Source organism: Gasterosteus aculeatus, chromosome 1 (assembly GCF_964276395.1).
Source record: "Gasterosteus aculeatus chromosome 1, fGasAcu3.hap1.1, whole genome shotgun sequence".
Classification (NCBI taxonomy): domain Eukaryota; kingdom Metazoa; phylum Chordata; class Actinopteri; order Perciformes; family Gasterosteidae; genus Gasterosteus; species Gasterosteus aculeatus.
In genome coordinates, this window is record NC_135688.1 from 4,670,164 (window position 1) to 4,686,898 (window position 16,735).

A 16,735-nucleotide genomic window follows, 5' to 3' on the forward strand; every position below is an offset into this window, starting at 1 on the left:
AGAGCTACGAAGAACCCCCACGCTCCTTTAACTATCAAGTGAGGAGAGATAAGAGGTGGATAAATTAGCAGCTATGCTCCTTGGGTTCACGCTCTCAACCTTATAGGCAAAGTCAAAGCACAACAAATGTGTCTAGAAACAAGGATGGAAACTTTTAAGATATTGTTAACATTTGTTTTCCAGTGTTACAACCGGGACCCGGTTAGACTGAGCAACGTCCTATTCAGCTTCTGGAACATAATACGTGTATCTTACTGTGACTCAGTCAGCAGCTTTACATGATAAGGAGTACCGAAACAAGACCCTCAACATCTGCAGCTGCCTCCGTAATCCCTGCCCTAAAATTGGAATCAACACTGAACATCTGTAGTGACAGTAGTGGCTGTAATGAGGTCGTAATGACTGTTGTAGGCCATACAAATAGAAATGGACCAATTTTCTATTGGTCCATTTCTATTTGGCACAAATCTTTTGAACTTTACCACCATTAAGGATAAAATGCAGTTTTTTTTGGCGGTCATTTTAGGACATCTCCGCTTCACCTGTTTCAGGTTTTATAATTTTAAGATGTACTTTCAGTCAGTTGTAGCTAAATGCTTTATTTACATAAATACATATTTGCAGATTTAGCACGTTAACACGTATCGAGCTTCAATATTTGGCAAGTTGAAACGTTAACAATTAGTACCACAAAATCACAAACTTGATCATCGTTTGGGAACGGTAATGTACATCATGGCGAAACTAAATGTCAATATTTTAATGGATGATGAAACAAAGCAAACAAAGATTGTAAATGCCTTAATAAATAGTCAAACAATCCTTTTCCCATATTTTACTTCAGACAAAGTGGGTGTAAAGCGGAGCCTGAAGTATTTGGACTAATCGCTCACATATAACAACGTCGGGCAGTTGCCTACTTTTCAATCCGCAAGATGTCCGTTCTTCAGCTGCCCTCTTAAACCCTCCATCTGCCCAGCTCCATGTGAGCAGACAAGGATCTGCCCTCTGCTTGCTCAAGGGATCAGGGGGAGCAACTATGTGCGACTCTTGGGCTGAACAGATTTTTAACCAAAATGATAAAAATGTGTCCAAAATGGCCGCTGATCTGGCAAAGAGTAAAGAGTAAGGGGACGTGCAGAAAAGAAATCAGGAAGGTTCATCAAATATTCCTCCCAAAGTCAAAGTTCCACTGACGAAGCATAATGACCTCTTTTAATTCACCTGAATAATCCAGTCACGTTTCTGTTCAGTAGTCTGAAACAAGACAAGCCCGTGCTGGGAGAAGCCATCCGGCTTAGTGCATCGATACATTATTGAAAACGTCCCAAACACAGCGTTGTCTCACTCTCGAGTTCCTGCCTAACAACCCATCAAACAACCACGGGAAGCTGCTGAGCATCCACCCAGACTGCATCCCGGTCTTTTGTGCTGGGTGATAATCAGCAGAGGGGCTTTTGGGAGGCGTCTCTGCTTGTCGCAATCGCCGTCAAAGGTTCAGTGGATCCGGCGTGCAGAGGAGAGATGTACATCAGCAAAGCATCCCAGTGCAGATGGATCTCTGTAGCTGGTCGTCCAGCAGCTCGTTGCCTTGTAATTTACGCCTGTGAAACAGAATAAGAAGTTGAACTGGAAGACCGGAAAACGCGGCCTGCAGCGTTTTAACTAGCAATAGCAATCTTATTTCATGAATTAGTTTCCCGCGAGAGCCGACAAAGACCAGAGGGAGAATGACTTGAAACGCGCTATCCCAGATAATACATCGTAGCTGGCACTGTGTTCGGTAGAGGGGGGAGTTAAGGGGATGTAGACTGGAGACAAAAGTAGCCCAGATTGTCTCTGGATCAAAGACCGGGACCTTTCAGCACTTGATACGATAGTTGTTATATCTTTGATAAACCCTCGAAATACCAGCATCACATGTGAATTTTAAAATGTGAAGAAAGGTTAGAATCACAGTGGAAGAAACAGTGAAAAGAACCGTATTGAGTTGTTTGCCACAAACTACCAGGTTTAATTAAGTTTTATTTGTTCTGCCAAACATAACATAATCAAAAACATCAACATTTCCCATCTTCAAAACTTGCCTAAATCTACTAAATATCTTTTACATGGAGGAGTCACCCTCTCAGGAGGGACCGAAGTGCAATTTATATGTCGCATGTACAGAAAAAAAGACTATTCTGTTAATAAGCACGCAAAATGAACGTTATGGAGTGTCAGATGTTCCTTACTACTAAGTACACCAATCACACAAACCCTGTATGCAGATAATAATTGTAGGTCCGCGCGCAAACAATGTGACAACTCTGCCCGTGACCCTTGAGAAGGAGTCTGGGAGGGAAGTTTTCGACCCCGCGGAGGAGCAGGCTGCAGCCTCGCGGCAGCTCTGCAGAGGGGAGCTTTATTTTTAGAAGTTAAACTACAGGAAGGAGAAAAGGAGGCCAATTCTACCTGGAAAGATGTGTAGGGATGATGACATGGGCTCAGTGGAGTGTAAAGTGAACGCGCAGGGGCTGTTACACTTTGACTGGTTGGGGGAGAGAAAAGGGGAAGTAAAGAGTGGAAATAGATGGCGGAGCAAGCGAGGTCCCACAGCGCGTAGTACCCAGGTCACACAGTTCTTATGATGATAAGGTTTCCCGTGTAAAAGACAGAAAGGAGGGTTTAGTAAATGCAGTTACAGTTTATGCATGAAGGAGTCCCAGCCCACATGTGGACCCGGTAAATGGACCTGCATTTATGGAGCTGCTCTCTGTTCTTCCAACCAGCCGAAGCACTTTACACGTGGTAAAAGGCTGCAATGAAAGGCACCGCATGCTTGTCAGGGTTTAATACAAACACTCATTCACACACACTGGCACAGCGATAGCAGCCGTCTCCAACTATTTGGGCCAACCAAATGGAATATGACTGAACGGAGGGATCGAACTGTGATCTTGTGATGAGTAGACTAACCACGATTTCTCCTCAGTCACAGATATTTGAATGTTTGCAAATAATATACATTTTTACCTTAAGCTGCTATAACAGCATCAGGTTTGGCATTTCAGATATCCGCATATTTCAAATTTGCTATCATGTATTATTAACAATACTTTACTGACTGGTGGCATCCACATATTATTTATGTTTAATCATTTGATCTATACAATCATTCTGACTCTCAACTCATATGTCAACAAATCCTCATAGTTTAACTGTACTGTATTTGTCTTCTATTTAGTTCCAATCATCAAATTAAATGTTTTGAAAAATATCAATGCGTCAAATAGGCACTTCACCTTTATATTGGGGCAAACTCCTGTGTATTCTCGTATTGGCCATGTCTCCTTCGTGTACACCGGAGTGCACTGTGCTCACTGCTCTCAGTGTGGGCACGTGACCCGTGTACTTAAACCTCAAACTTGGCTCGGCGTGTCGTTGACGGCGCTGCGTGTTGGGAGATATTGCTCCTCTTAGCGAGCGCCGCTTTCCAGCGATTCGTTCGGGTACCAGAGACCAGTGGATCCAACGCGCATCTCGGTACAGGCTGCAGATTCTGCATTCGCGGGCTTCTGTAGCTTTGTTGTTAGTTTTGTTATGTTTCGAGTAGTGGTGCGTTAGGGCATGAGTTCAACTGCCAGGCACTGTTCACCTGCACGGTAAACACAGCTTTTCTATTTGACACCCAGGATGCGATAGCATTGTGATTAAACCTTAAGAATGAATCGCGTCCTGTCGCTGAATTGTTTGGGGTCTATCATAGAAAAAAGACCAAACACAGTGTTTAAACCAGTCACTCGCTGCCGGATCGCTCTACCAGACTCTCTTGCGCGGTTTCTCTCGGACTTTCTCTCGGAGTTTCCGTTGCCAACCCTTCCTGATTGCCCCACCCTCGCCGGTTATTCAGCCAGTCTTCTGTCTCTGACCGCGTCTCATCCCGGTGACTCTACGACCTGTGTTGATTGTGTAGAGAAAAATAAAGACTCTGTAATGAACTTCTACTGCTGCTGCTTTGTCGTTGTTGTTAGGTCGTAGTTGGAAACCACAAACCCTGCCGATTACACCAGAAAACAATCATAGCATGAGAAACAAAGACACTCAGTCGACTTGTAAGTCTTACTTGCTGCAAGGGGAGCCCGGTCAAGAATCTTAGAGTACTGGACTCTTCACAGCCAACTCCGACCAGACTTCCCCATGCAGTCTCCTTTTATTGAGGTAGTGAACTATGTAAGCATGATGAGTCGACACTTGTTTGTTAAAAAGGTCAGTAGTACAGCAGTAGTAGCAAAATGCATTGTACACCAAACTGGGTATGTCAACTCGAGGTTTAAAACAGCTTACACGGGTGAATGTGTGTGTGCGTAAGATAACTTATGAGTGTGTGCAAATGTGTCTTGGACTTTCCTCCCATATATTGAGTTGCTTTTCAGTTTGGTAGAGAAAATACAATTGAGTCCATCATTTCCTCTTTTAACGCAATTAAAACAGGACAATGAAACAGTATATTGCGTAATGATAAGAGCGCAATAAGCAGTATTCCCTATCAGTTGTGCTTCTTGGTCCGTACTCACCCAACGATCTGCCTGGAAGGGAGCAGGCACAAGGTCAAGAGATCGTCCAAATACTAAAGTCAAGGCAAGGTACATCAAAAATGACAGACAACCCGATAATGAGACAAAGGACACACACAACTTAAATACACTGGGAAGGTGCAGGTGATTGACCAGAGGAGGGAACAGCTCGGGACAAGGCAGACAATCACAAGGGGAAAACCACACCGGGGGAGGAAGTGGAGCCGGCTCAAGGACAAGAGAGGCCGGGAAGTACAAAATAATGAGGACAAACCAACACCTGTGCCCAAACCACCTCAACTGGCTCCTTTCGACGCAAAGGAGCAGCGGCTCTACTTCGAGCTCCTCACGAATGGCTGAGCTTCTCACCCTATCTCTAAGGGAGACGCCAGCCACTCCCCTGAGGAAACCCATTTCGGCCGCTTGTACCCGTGACATAGTTCTTTCGGTCATGACCCATCCTTCATGATCATAGGTGAGGGTAGGAACGAAGATTGACCGGTAGATCGAGAGCTTTGCCTTCCGGCTCCACTCTCTTTTCGTCACAATGGTGCGGTAAAGCGAGTGCAATGCCGCCCCCGCTGCTCTGATTCTCCGGCCAAACTCCATCTCTCCACTCCATCTTCCCCTCACTTGTGAACAAGACCCCGAGGTACTTGAACTCCTTCACTTGGTCTTCCAGAAGCACTTTGGTGCCGACCGAAAGTTCTTCTCCATAGTTACCCCAAACTCCTCCCATACTCGCTGCTTTGCCTCCATCACGGCAGAGGCTTCTGCCCTTTGAGCCTGTCGGTACACTGCAACTGCCTCCGGATATCATAACCCGGAAGGCCTCCTTCAGTCGGACGGCTTCCCTGACCACCGGTGTCCACCACGGGGTTCGAGGGTTACCGCCCCTTGATGCACCTAAGACCTTGAGGCCACAACTCACTGCCACGGCTTTACCAATGGAGGTTTTGAACATACACCACTGTAACTCAAAATCAATCATGGATCTTTGGCCTAGGATGCTCTGGTACCATGTACACTTATGAACATCCTTATGTTTGAACAGGGTGTTTGTTATGGACAATCCGTGACTGGCACAGAAGTCCAGTAACAAACACCCGCTCGGGTTCAGATCCGGGAGGCCATTCCTCCCAATCACGGCTCTCCAGTTATCTCCATCGTCGCCCAGGTGCGCATTGAAGTCTCCCAGTAGGACTATGGAGTACCCTACTGGAGCCCCATGCAGGACTCCATTCAGGGTCTCCAAAAAGGCTGAATACTCTGAGCTGCTGTTTGGTGCATATGCACAGACAACAGTCAGAGTTTTCGCCCCCACCACCGAAGGCGTAGGGAAAGGGGCGACCGTTTTGTCCACCGGGGTAAACTCCAATGTAGCAGCACTCAGCCGGGGACTTATGAGTATCCCCACACCCGCCTCACACCATGGGCCACTACGGAGTAGAATAGAGTCCATCCCCTATCCAGGAGTGTGGTTACAGAGCCGAGGCTGTGCGTAGAGGTAAGCCCCACCAGATTCAACTGATAATGCTCCACCTCCCGCACAAGCTCCGGCTCCTCCCCCCCCCCCCCCAGAGAGGTTACGTTCCACGTCCCCAGAGCCAGCATCTGCCACCCAGGTCTGTTCCGTCTAGACCCCCCACTGTCATTGCCACCCTTGTAGCAGCGCACACGACCCCATCGGTTTCCCCCACAGGTGGTGAGCCCATGGGGAGTAGAGTCTTGGGCTGACGCGTCACTCCTTCGAACTCTGCCCGGCCGGGCTCCGCGGCAAACCCGGCCACCAGATGCTCGCTGTCGGGCCCCCCATCTGGGACTCGCTCCAAATGGGGACCCCGGGCATCCTCCGGGCCAGGTAACTCCTTCCCTCTTCCATTTTTTCATAGGGTCTTTCGAACCATTCTTAGTCCCCTTAGCCCCCTCACCTGAGACCACTTTGCCAAGGGTAACCCTACCAGGAGCACAAGGCTCCCGACAACACAGCCCTCAGGGTCATAGGGACACACAAACCTCTCCACCACAATAAGGTGATGGTTCCCCAGCGATTAGTGAATCATTTAAAGGCAAATCCAATCTCTCAGTCACACGCATGTGTCAGCTTGGCCCACAGAGGTAGTGCTGTAGGGGAAAGCCGTCCCTCCTTTTCATTACTAGAGGCCCGAATGGGAAATGGATCCGTCCTTGCATTCATTAGTGTGCTTGAAGAGGCCTGATTACCATGCAAAGACCTGTAATTCCTCACCTGTCAGTCTTTTCTCACAGGGAAGTATTTATCAAGGGGCAAATGAATGCTCCCCCTCATAAGCACCTTCTGTTGTCAGCTTTCTCCAGGTATGCAACCATTAGCGCTTCAATGGCTCCAAGTGCAATTAAATGAAATGATAGGGAGGTCATCGGCGATAGCCTGGAGCCATCACCTCCACTGATCCGTCTGAAATATTCATCAGGAGAAGAAGGCGGAGGCTCTGGACCAAGTTCAGGCTCTAATTAAGAGAGAGTGCCCCCAGTAACTCGGATGTCACGGAAACAGCTCAATGGTAAAACGCGAGGGGAGGAAATGTCAAGCTCAAAGCTCAACAAATCAAGATACTGTATGCACACGTGGTCTAAGGCTATTACAACAGCCCCTCCAGGAGACTTCTCAGGGACCTCAATTATACTATAAAATGGTCTTTCATTGGACAATTTTATCCTGCGTGGAAATTACTTTCCTAATGGCCACATGAATCAAAGAGCACGATATGCTCATGAACAAACAATATTCCTTATTCCTAGTCTTTGTTCTTATTTCAAAATGTTATCAATAAGTAATGCTGGCAATGCTCTGGTATGTGACTGGATTGTAAAGGAGATTTGGTTTCCACTTCTGCTATGTTGGTTCCCCTTCTCGCTCGCTCTCAGCGTATCGAAGGGAAAACGGTTCACTTTTGTGCTTGCGTGGCCCCGTGCGTCACACAGACGCCCTTTAATTAGTTTCTATGTGTCGCAATCCTCAGTGTCTATATCTGGATGTTGAAAGGCTTACTTCTCATATTTGTTCCGGAGTTTAACTTCGTCATTAGAGTTTGGTTTTGGTGACTGACCACATTTGGTCATGGGCTAAATGATATGCGAAATATATACTTTTTTAGACCGCTTGTCGTCAACGTTTTTTCCACTTGACCCCCTTTTCTATTACGGAATTTGACCGAGCTTGTATTTAATATTCTGCCACTATTCTGGGCCTTTCAGAAATCCAATTAGGCTCTGAAATTTACTGGATTATAACATGACCATTTGGGATTTAAAAAGCCTCGGTTCAGTCTTTGGAAGAATTATCATAGATATTTTAGGGGAGAGAAAAATATAATTGGTGCCTTATTTGCGAGTGAAATAAACAATCAATTTGTCCTCCGTTGATCACAAATGCAGACTTTATTTCAGAAAGTCTCCGTTTCACCAATGAGGAAGTATAGGTATTTATAGGAAAAAATGCAATGTGTCTTTTGTAGCTCCGCAAAACCGTTCTCCAGTATCAAATTAGTTTATTTTGACTAAAAATACAGTGAGCCCTCTGAATAAAGTCCACTTAATCATGCTTTTTGGTTGAAACTCACTCATTGTAACATTATTCATTCGGTTTGTCTGCGATCTTGCCTGCAACAATGCCTTCAGACGTTCAGTTGGAGGCGCTGGTACGGAGAAGTGCATGTGCCCCGCATGTTGTTAAACACTGCTCCGCCTTTTACACTGCACGTCCAATTTACACCTCAGAGGGTTTATTTCAAAAAACAGTGCGGCATTTACATCACCAAGGCGAGGAGCTCATTTGAAATCATACCGCTGACGACCGACTGTATTTGTTTCCCATCGCCTCCTGAATCTCATCTTTTGTGCTTGAATGATGTCTTCCCTTCAGGACAACACCATTTGTCTGAGCTCCCTCATCCTTTGATGAGCACATTATTTCTTTTTTTCACCGTCACATTCTGAGTTATTTGTCTTCTGAATCACACAAAAAGCATCCTCCAGGTTTGGCGGGGAAAAAGAAAAAGTTTGCACAACTCTCGTGTCCTTATTTCTGATATTTCCTCCTGTTACATGACACATTGTGCACTCACCAATCACAAACAGCAAGTGACGGAGCAGATTCCGCCACAGTGGCCAGATATGTAAAATTTGGGGATATTGAGTTTCATCCTGTGCCAAAGTGATTTGCAAGTATAATGGTTCTGGCCTGCTAATCCAAAGTAAGGGAAGTATTTAATGAATTGCTCCATTGTAGAGAGAAGCATCCATCATGTTCGTTGAGGAAGTAGTAACTGTCGCAGCCGTGCCTTTTTAAATGCACGTAATTAGATTCGTCGAATCGGCGGCGTCTGATACTTTCGGCGGCGTCTGAGTGCGTTCCTGCGTTGGCCCCAACTTTGCCATTTAACCGGACTCAAGATCCCCCCTCTCCCTTCTCCCCTGTGTTATGTGGCGATGCTTCTTGTTCGCTACGGACAGGCCAGCCCATCTATCACCGTGCCGTAATTCCCTTCTGATTCCTCTCCATGTACTTCACTCGTGCTCCGCTGGAGCTCATTAAGCCGGACTGAGGGACTGGCTGAGGTGAGCAGTGTGGCCTGCAGGAGGAAGCTTGGCTTGAAAGCATTACCATAACGTAGCGCATCTACCCGCCTCGCCGCTCTGTTTGCAGTGGCCCTGAGCTATGTGTGTGTGTGTTTGCTATTATTAGGAGAACTGCTGGAAGGTAGAGGGAAAAATGTCAGGGAGGGCAGCTATTTCTAACAGCTGGTGTTTGGCTGTTTTTCAGTGTTTTCTCTGCCTTATTTTTTTTTTACTACTGAAAAAAAAAAATGTTTGCTTGGTTGCAAATCATACCATGTGCCAGCTGGGCATCGGTGCACCCCCCACCTCCCTCCACCCCCCGACCCCCTCCATCCCCCAATTCAACTCCATGCCCATGTGCTGATGGATCACTCGCTCTTCCACCTCTTTTGTCTCCTACAGTACATGGCAGCGGACAAATGGACCAGGGAGAAGAAGAAAAACACGACACTGAGACGTCCTGTAAAGGCACCATAGATTTGTACTGTTTCTATTTTTAGAAACACTTATCTACCGTCTTTTCATTTGACTGAGCCAGCGGCAAATTAATGAACTGCATAGCCGGGCTTTAAAATAGTTTCTTTGCTGGAGCTGTGCAAGAAATCCATTCATAGAGCAAGTGATATACGCTAGTCCTCACTGACATTGCAGTGCTGATGCAGGCAAGAGGACTCCTCCTCTTCCCCTATGCAAGCACCACAAGCTGAGAGCAGAGGCGGCTCCCCCTCTCCTCCTCTCCCCCTCTCTCCCTCTCTGTGATCCTCTCTCTCGCATGCGCCTTCTCACTTTCTACTCAAACATTGTGCTTCTCAATTTTGTTTGACAATCGTTTCCTTTTCTCTCTCTTAACACTTGACTCTTTCCAAACATCCTTTTCTTCTATGACCCCTAACTACCCCCGTCCGTCCTGCCAAGAGAGAAGCAGTGTATTTGGAGGGGAAAAAGGAAACAGAAGAACTCTTTTCCCCCATTTCAGATGCTTTCCTCAGACACACGGGGCCATTAAGCATTAGAAATATCATCAGATAAGATAATCTCTTCGGTGCCTCGGTGATATTCTTTCTGGGGCGCTTTCGAAGAGAGACAAAGGCATGAGAGTGAAATGACTCTGTGATGGTATCATCCCCTAAAAACATCCAATTTGTGAGCTGTCATTGGAGGCCGCACCCCTATTGTGCTCATTCATCTATGACAGAAAAAATAAAAGAAGACTTAACTGTCCTGCTGCCAGAGAGCTATTTCTGAATGTGACAGGTATAATTATGGCGGCCATATGGCATTTTCTTATCTGTATTTTGACTGCAGCGGCAGAGGTCATTCCAGCACACGTGTTCATCGCCGAAGTTGACAGGTGTTGTCAAGGCTACCGCGAGCAGGACGGGAGTACGGACCCATCCGTTCCATTTTCAAAGCCACCTTGACGGTCCAGGCCGCCAACACGCCGCGGCATTGAACGTCCTCCGAGAGAGAAAACTGAGGTTATCAAAGACTGTGGATGGAAAACGAGAGAGGAAGTGGCCCCGCGAGAAGGCGGAGAGGCGGCACGGCTGGCTTTGGCCCAACAAATTCATTTTGCAGAGCCAACAAATCAGTCAGCGTTGCGTGAGTCAGAATCCTCGTCCTGCGTTCGCTGCGGCGAGTGCTGCCGGTGTTGGAGCGCGATCAAAGTGGATTGCGGTGAACAGTCCGCCGGAGCGGGAAGCGTTTTGCTTTTAATTCACTTACGGTGCTTATTTAACTTCCTTTAATGAAGCCCCTTGTGTTCAAAGCGTCACACACAGCCCTGGTATCCAGCCACGGCACTGCAGTTGACCCCACGCGCCGCACACCAGTTCACTCATCCATAAATGGCAACCATCCCCACGGGGCGCGTTGTGTATGAAAAAATACCTTGTACATGAATGTACATGAGTGTACATTCAGTAAAACTGACTTTCACCATTATGGTGTATTGCCTGACGTGCAATCTGAACACAGCGGGATTCTTCAGCGCACAACGGGTCTTTATTGCAAATACCTTTTTAGCATTGGATTTCTATTTTCATGTGCGGCAGCAATGAAGCCCGCTGCAGTAATGAACTAGATGATATTTAGTGGGTGGCCCTCCTGACTAAAGCAAAGTGGCAGCCGCATGCTAGGTTTTAATTTGTTTCTAATAAAACCCCAGTTCGGTGTCCGAGCTCATTAGATGTGAGAACGCGTCACGTGGGTTGCGGTTCGATGGGAAGCAGTTTCAGGCAGACGCGACATCTAATCACGTCTGATCCGAATCAACAATCATTTCTCTGCTGCATTGTGCCAAACTGCAGCTCTCTGCATCTGATAGGTAACTGCAAAGTGTGTGAGTGTGTGTGTGTGTGTGTGTGTGTGTGTGTGTGGTGGGGGTAATGCTTTCTTCTCTCAAAGAATTGGAAAAAAAAGCATTAGAGCATTATGTTGTCATACAGATTTATGTATCAGTTTGGATGATGTATTTCTTTGACAAATATCCAGATAAACACCACACACACACACACACACACACACACACACACACACGGACAGTTTATTGAGTGTCAATTTTAATGTATAGAACCTTCTATTTTCTTTGAAGCATTGTCAGACTTTCTACGTCCTAATATAAAAATAAGTGATTTCCTTTTACCGCTATGGTTGATGACGACAAAGACCCCGTTTTTGATTAGTTCTCATATCTGAATTGCAGAATACCCTTTAACCCTCACCTCAATTTATTACACACCGAAACCAATAGGTCGTTGATTCCTGCTAATTACCAATGACGATACATGTCATTTTGGAATAAACCCTTTATAAATTCTTGTTGAAACGGTCATGTCTCTAGTGCACTATTTATATTTTTAAATGCACTATTTTTGTAACAAGAGGTTAAAGCAATTTCTAACCCGCTGCAGGTTGTCCCAGAAGACGCTGCAATTGATTGTGCTTCTTCTGTCCACGTCTCTGGAGCGTTCGCGTCAACTCAAGCGTGATGCTTTCCAAAGTACGTGCCAGGTTACCTGATCCAAACATGATTGACACGCGAGGCCCAGCAAACCTTCATTATCATATTCATTACCTGTGGTATTGAGCTTTCTGCTTCACATGCAGGTGAGCCTTCCCAGGAGACCAGAGGCTGCTTGTGCTTCTTCTCATATTGTTGGTAGCATATGGAACGGCCTATCCGAGCTGCGACGGGGTTTCTTCGTGGCGAGACACCATACGGACAAATAAGAAGGACCATGAATTAACTCACCCATGAGAAAGGAGGCAGATAATCAAGATAGACCTCCAAGGCCTTGAACCGGAGATATGGGATTCTCCTCAAATCGCCCGGCTGGATTCAAACCAGATTGTTGTTGCTCCCAGTTGTTCTTTCAACACACAGACGATGGAGTGATCAGTAGAGATTTATTTCTTTTTCAGCTTCAGTGATGAATGAAACGTGTTCCCTGCCTGAAAGGTGAGAACAGAGATGAAGACTCGTTTTCACGAGCAGAAAGGTGTTGAATCGAAGCGGCGATAACCAAAAACAAACTTTTTATCCGTAAAGTCAGCAGCTCTTTTTTTTGTAAATTTCTTGAGATTTGTTGTCCAATCCATCAGCAACGATCGAAACCGATTTTACAGCAGTTGGTTAAACGGACCAAACTGTTTGCTGACAGCATCGTGAATGATGACTGAACTCCTCTTTACCTTACATGAAATGGCCTCTCGGTTTGATGTGGTTCCCTTCAACAAACGTTACTCTACATGCGCACATGAGTGAACTAATTCAGCTGTTGCTTGCAGGAGCTGAAGTCAACCAACGGGTGTAACGGGCAGATCGATTGATTGATTTGTGTAAGTGTCCTAAAATCCCCCCACCAGCACGCTTAGCAACTTCCCACTGAGGATGCTTGGTTGTGTGTGTGTGTGTGTGTGTGTGTGTGTGCATTTCTCTAATACCAAACGTTGCCGTCTAACCCCTGAGAAGAAAAATATCATAGATATTTCATCAGAGTAACGCAGGCTCAGTGAGGCACGGTGGACTGGAACACCGTGATCATCTGTATCAAAAGAACCCCCCTGTCCTCCCCCCCCCTGCCCCGTCAGGTGTGTCACATGGTCCCCATTGGCCAATGAGGGTATCATTGCTTTGTGCTGAACTTTTCATTTCGTGTCATTCTTTCTTGGTAAGGCTTGTCAAAGAAATGATCTTGCTTCACTGGTCACTGCATCAGTCACGCCTCAGCCTCTAGTAGCTCTGGAAAATTGCCTGGGCTTTAGTCCCCGGCTCAGGGAATAGAATTGTCTGTGACCAACGTCGTCTTTTTCTCCAGAAAATAATTTATTTTTCCCAATTCTGGGTTTATTTAGTCAGCCCCCAAAGCACAACGACATAATCCTACTTTTTTTTGCCTATTAAAAAAAGAGAAAAACTGCACAGCCCATTTTATCCTTTGGCTCTGTGTGTCCCTTTTGATTTTTGCCCTGTCTGCAGGAGACAAGTCTTCCCCAATCGTTGTGTCGTAGAAATAACTAGTTGTGGCTGTATTTCTTACTATAGCTACAGAAGCAAAGACAAAAGCCAGTTACCTCTCGATTGATGAACACTGTTGTTTCTTACATGTGCGTGAATCTCGCCCACGTCTCACCCTTAGTTACTATTCACTATGTCCGCCAGCTCGTTGCCATCAGTGTGTTTCTGGCTCTTGTTGCTTTGCAGGTGCCGTCAGTCTTAAAAGCTTTTTGACAAAAAGGAAAATAAAATCTGCAGCCAAAATCGGCCCCATTAAGTTTTCTATTACAGGACGTTTAGTGTACTTTGATACATATACATGTTTAACTGTCGGTCCATCAACCCACTCTCCATATCTCATGACTATAGATTGAAATTGGCTCCTTGCTAATTGAAGAATCTTTTGTTTTACAAATAATCCTTTAAAATGATAGTGGTTATTATCTACAGGCTACAGGCTCAAGAAGACAGAGAAGACACGTTTAACAGATTCAAGGTTCAAAAGCCCCCAAGAAGCCTTTTTAACACGGCTCCCCTTCAAACCCTCAAGAGGCTTCGGTCAAAGTGTATATCAACATCTTGGTCATTTCCTCAAGTGATGAAGTGACATTTGTGGAAGATGGATGAGCCAGAGCTACACCCCCACCTGGCAGTATATGATGTAAAGCATCTGCTGATTTACCACCACATGGCTCCCATCACTCATTCCCCAAATGACCAGTGTGGAGACCACTTCATCAGGGAGCGGGAAGTGGTGAAAGCAGGAGTGGTGGTAGAGAAGAGCGAGGGTGGATCTCAAAATCGGTCAAGTCGAAACGGCACCATCAACCCCCGCCTCCCCCACACACACCTCCACCCACCTCCGCTTAGTCCCCAATCAAGGAGGCCTTGTTTGTTCTCAAAACAAAGACGGCCGCGCGAGCTCTCCGTCCTGCGTCAATAAACCTGAAGAGGCGCCCGCGATCGATGGCAGAGAAAGCATTCAATTTGGGTTTAAATGTGAGGCTAATCAGCTAATTTGTTTGGTTCAGTGTGGTTTCCTGAGCTCTCCACGAAGGCTACTCGGATGTCCCGGTAATGAGCAGAAAGATTGTTTTCTCATTTTACAAACGTCAATTAACGGTGGTCGGACGGGTCGAGTTATACAACCGCCGCTATTTTTCATTCACGTATGTGTCAAAAATGGCAATGGAATGGTGAGGCTTCAAAAGAGCATGGAAGGTGGTTTTGAGGTCTTATCTTTGCTTTGCCATCAGTATTTAATCGCAATAATGCACAATTAGTTTGCTTTACTGAAATTAGCTTAATTCTTCAGAATCATTTTTTAAATGATTTTATTTTGAAAACTGTGGCTAATTCTTTCTATATCGAGTAAAAAAAAATAATTGTTATTATATTTATTGTAGTTCTCCGGTTATATATATATAGCTATAGTGGTGGTCATTCAGGAATGGCAATCCATGTGTAAACATCGCAAACAACCTCCTCTAATTAAAAGCGTATTGGACTTTTTGTGTACTAGAAGGACACGCCACCGCATTTTCCAGCGAACTACTGGTGTGTAAATTGCCAGTCTTGAGGAAAACAAATTCTAATGCCGCAAACAATGTGGAGGAAATGTTATTTGAACGTGATCGATCTGTTTATCCTCAACAGGTGCAAGCGCCAATTCAGCATCATTACTTTTCCTAAAGACAGAGTGGGGCAATCTAAAATACACAACGATCTCATTTCGCCCTTCCCAATCGCGCCATCCTGCGCGCTTGGTTTCTTCGGCCGTTTCACCGGCTCTGGTTGATGAATTCATCCACTCGATCATCCCCCCCATCCAGCCGACTCGTTTACCTATTCACCGCAGACTAACAGATGTAAAGTTAAACTGCCGGGCCTCTGGATTTGATGCACTCGCCTCCCTCGCCCTTTAATTAGAGCGCACGCTAACGTGTTTTTAAACTCTATCCTTCTCGGCCTCATGTTTCCCGCGAAAGGCTCATAAATAAATGGAGGAGAAACATCCACTATTGAATCCCCCCCCCGGGGCTTCGCAGTACGAGGAGACGAGCGCTGCGCTCGCAGGGCATGATGGGAAAGAGTCTGGCACCTTTCGTCGCGGGATACATGTACGTATGTTAGATGCAATAAAGCAGAATGTGGCGTGCGGTTGCTTGGAGGATGAACCGGATTCCTCCTGTCGAAAAAGGCCTCTGTGAAACAGAAAAACATTTTGCAGAGGTACCAGCGGGCCGCTCGACACGTCTCGGACTGCCTGTCAAGATTGGCTATTTATGTTTGAAGAGGGACTAAAATAATGAACAGTGACCAGGAATCCATTTCTTTTATTGGCTTTGGAATGAGCTGACAATTTAAATGTTCCAATGGTGGGCTCGCACGGCACCGGAGGGAAAGCGCTTTACTGACCCATAAACAAACATCAGATTCGGATCAATAAGCCGAGTGGCCAACGCCGCCTTGAGACGCTCGCCATAAATCTCCAACGGGGCCGACCCCGTCCCTCATTAAATTATAAGGGATCTGCGAGCCGTGAAACACCAGGGCTGAAGCGTCACAGCGGCGGCTAAAAATAGAGAGGACAAAACAAAAGAGTTTTTCTTTTTTTCCACTTCCATATTGTTACTCAAGAACCCTTTTAACTATCCACTTTCTCTCATCCCCCCGAGGTCAGGGGAGAGTCAGGGCCGAACTCGGGCATCCCGGCGTGCTCACGTGTGTTTGCAGTGGGGGGGGGGGGGTCGTCCCTGTGCGTCGAACACGTCCCTGGGATGCCATGATGAGGGGGGGGATACAGCTGTGGAGGTCAGAGGGGGGAACGCTCCCCCTCTCTGCCAGGAGGTCTTGAGGAGCGTCTCGTTGCTCAAATTTAAAAATGGCAAATCCACTTAAAATACGTAAGTCAAGTCGCAGCGAAGGTGTTTGGTCTGGGAGATTTTTTTAAAAATCATGGAGCTTGCACTTAGGCGGATTACGTTTTCATGCGCTGAAATAAAAAGAAAAGGGGCGGGGAGGGGGGAGGAGGGGGGGGGGGGTTCCCGACACATCATCGCCTCAAAAAAGGGTTTGCCCA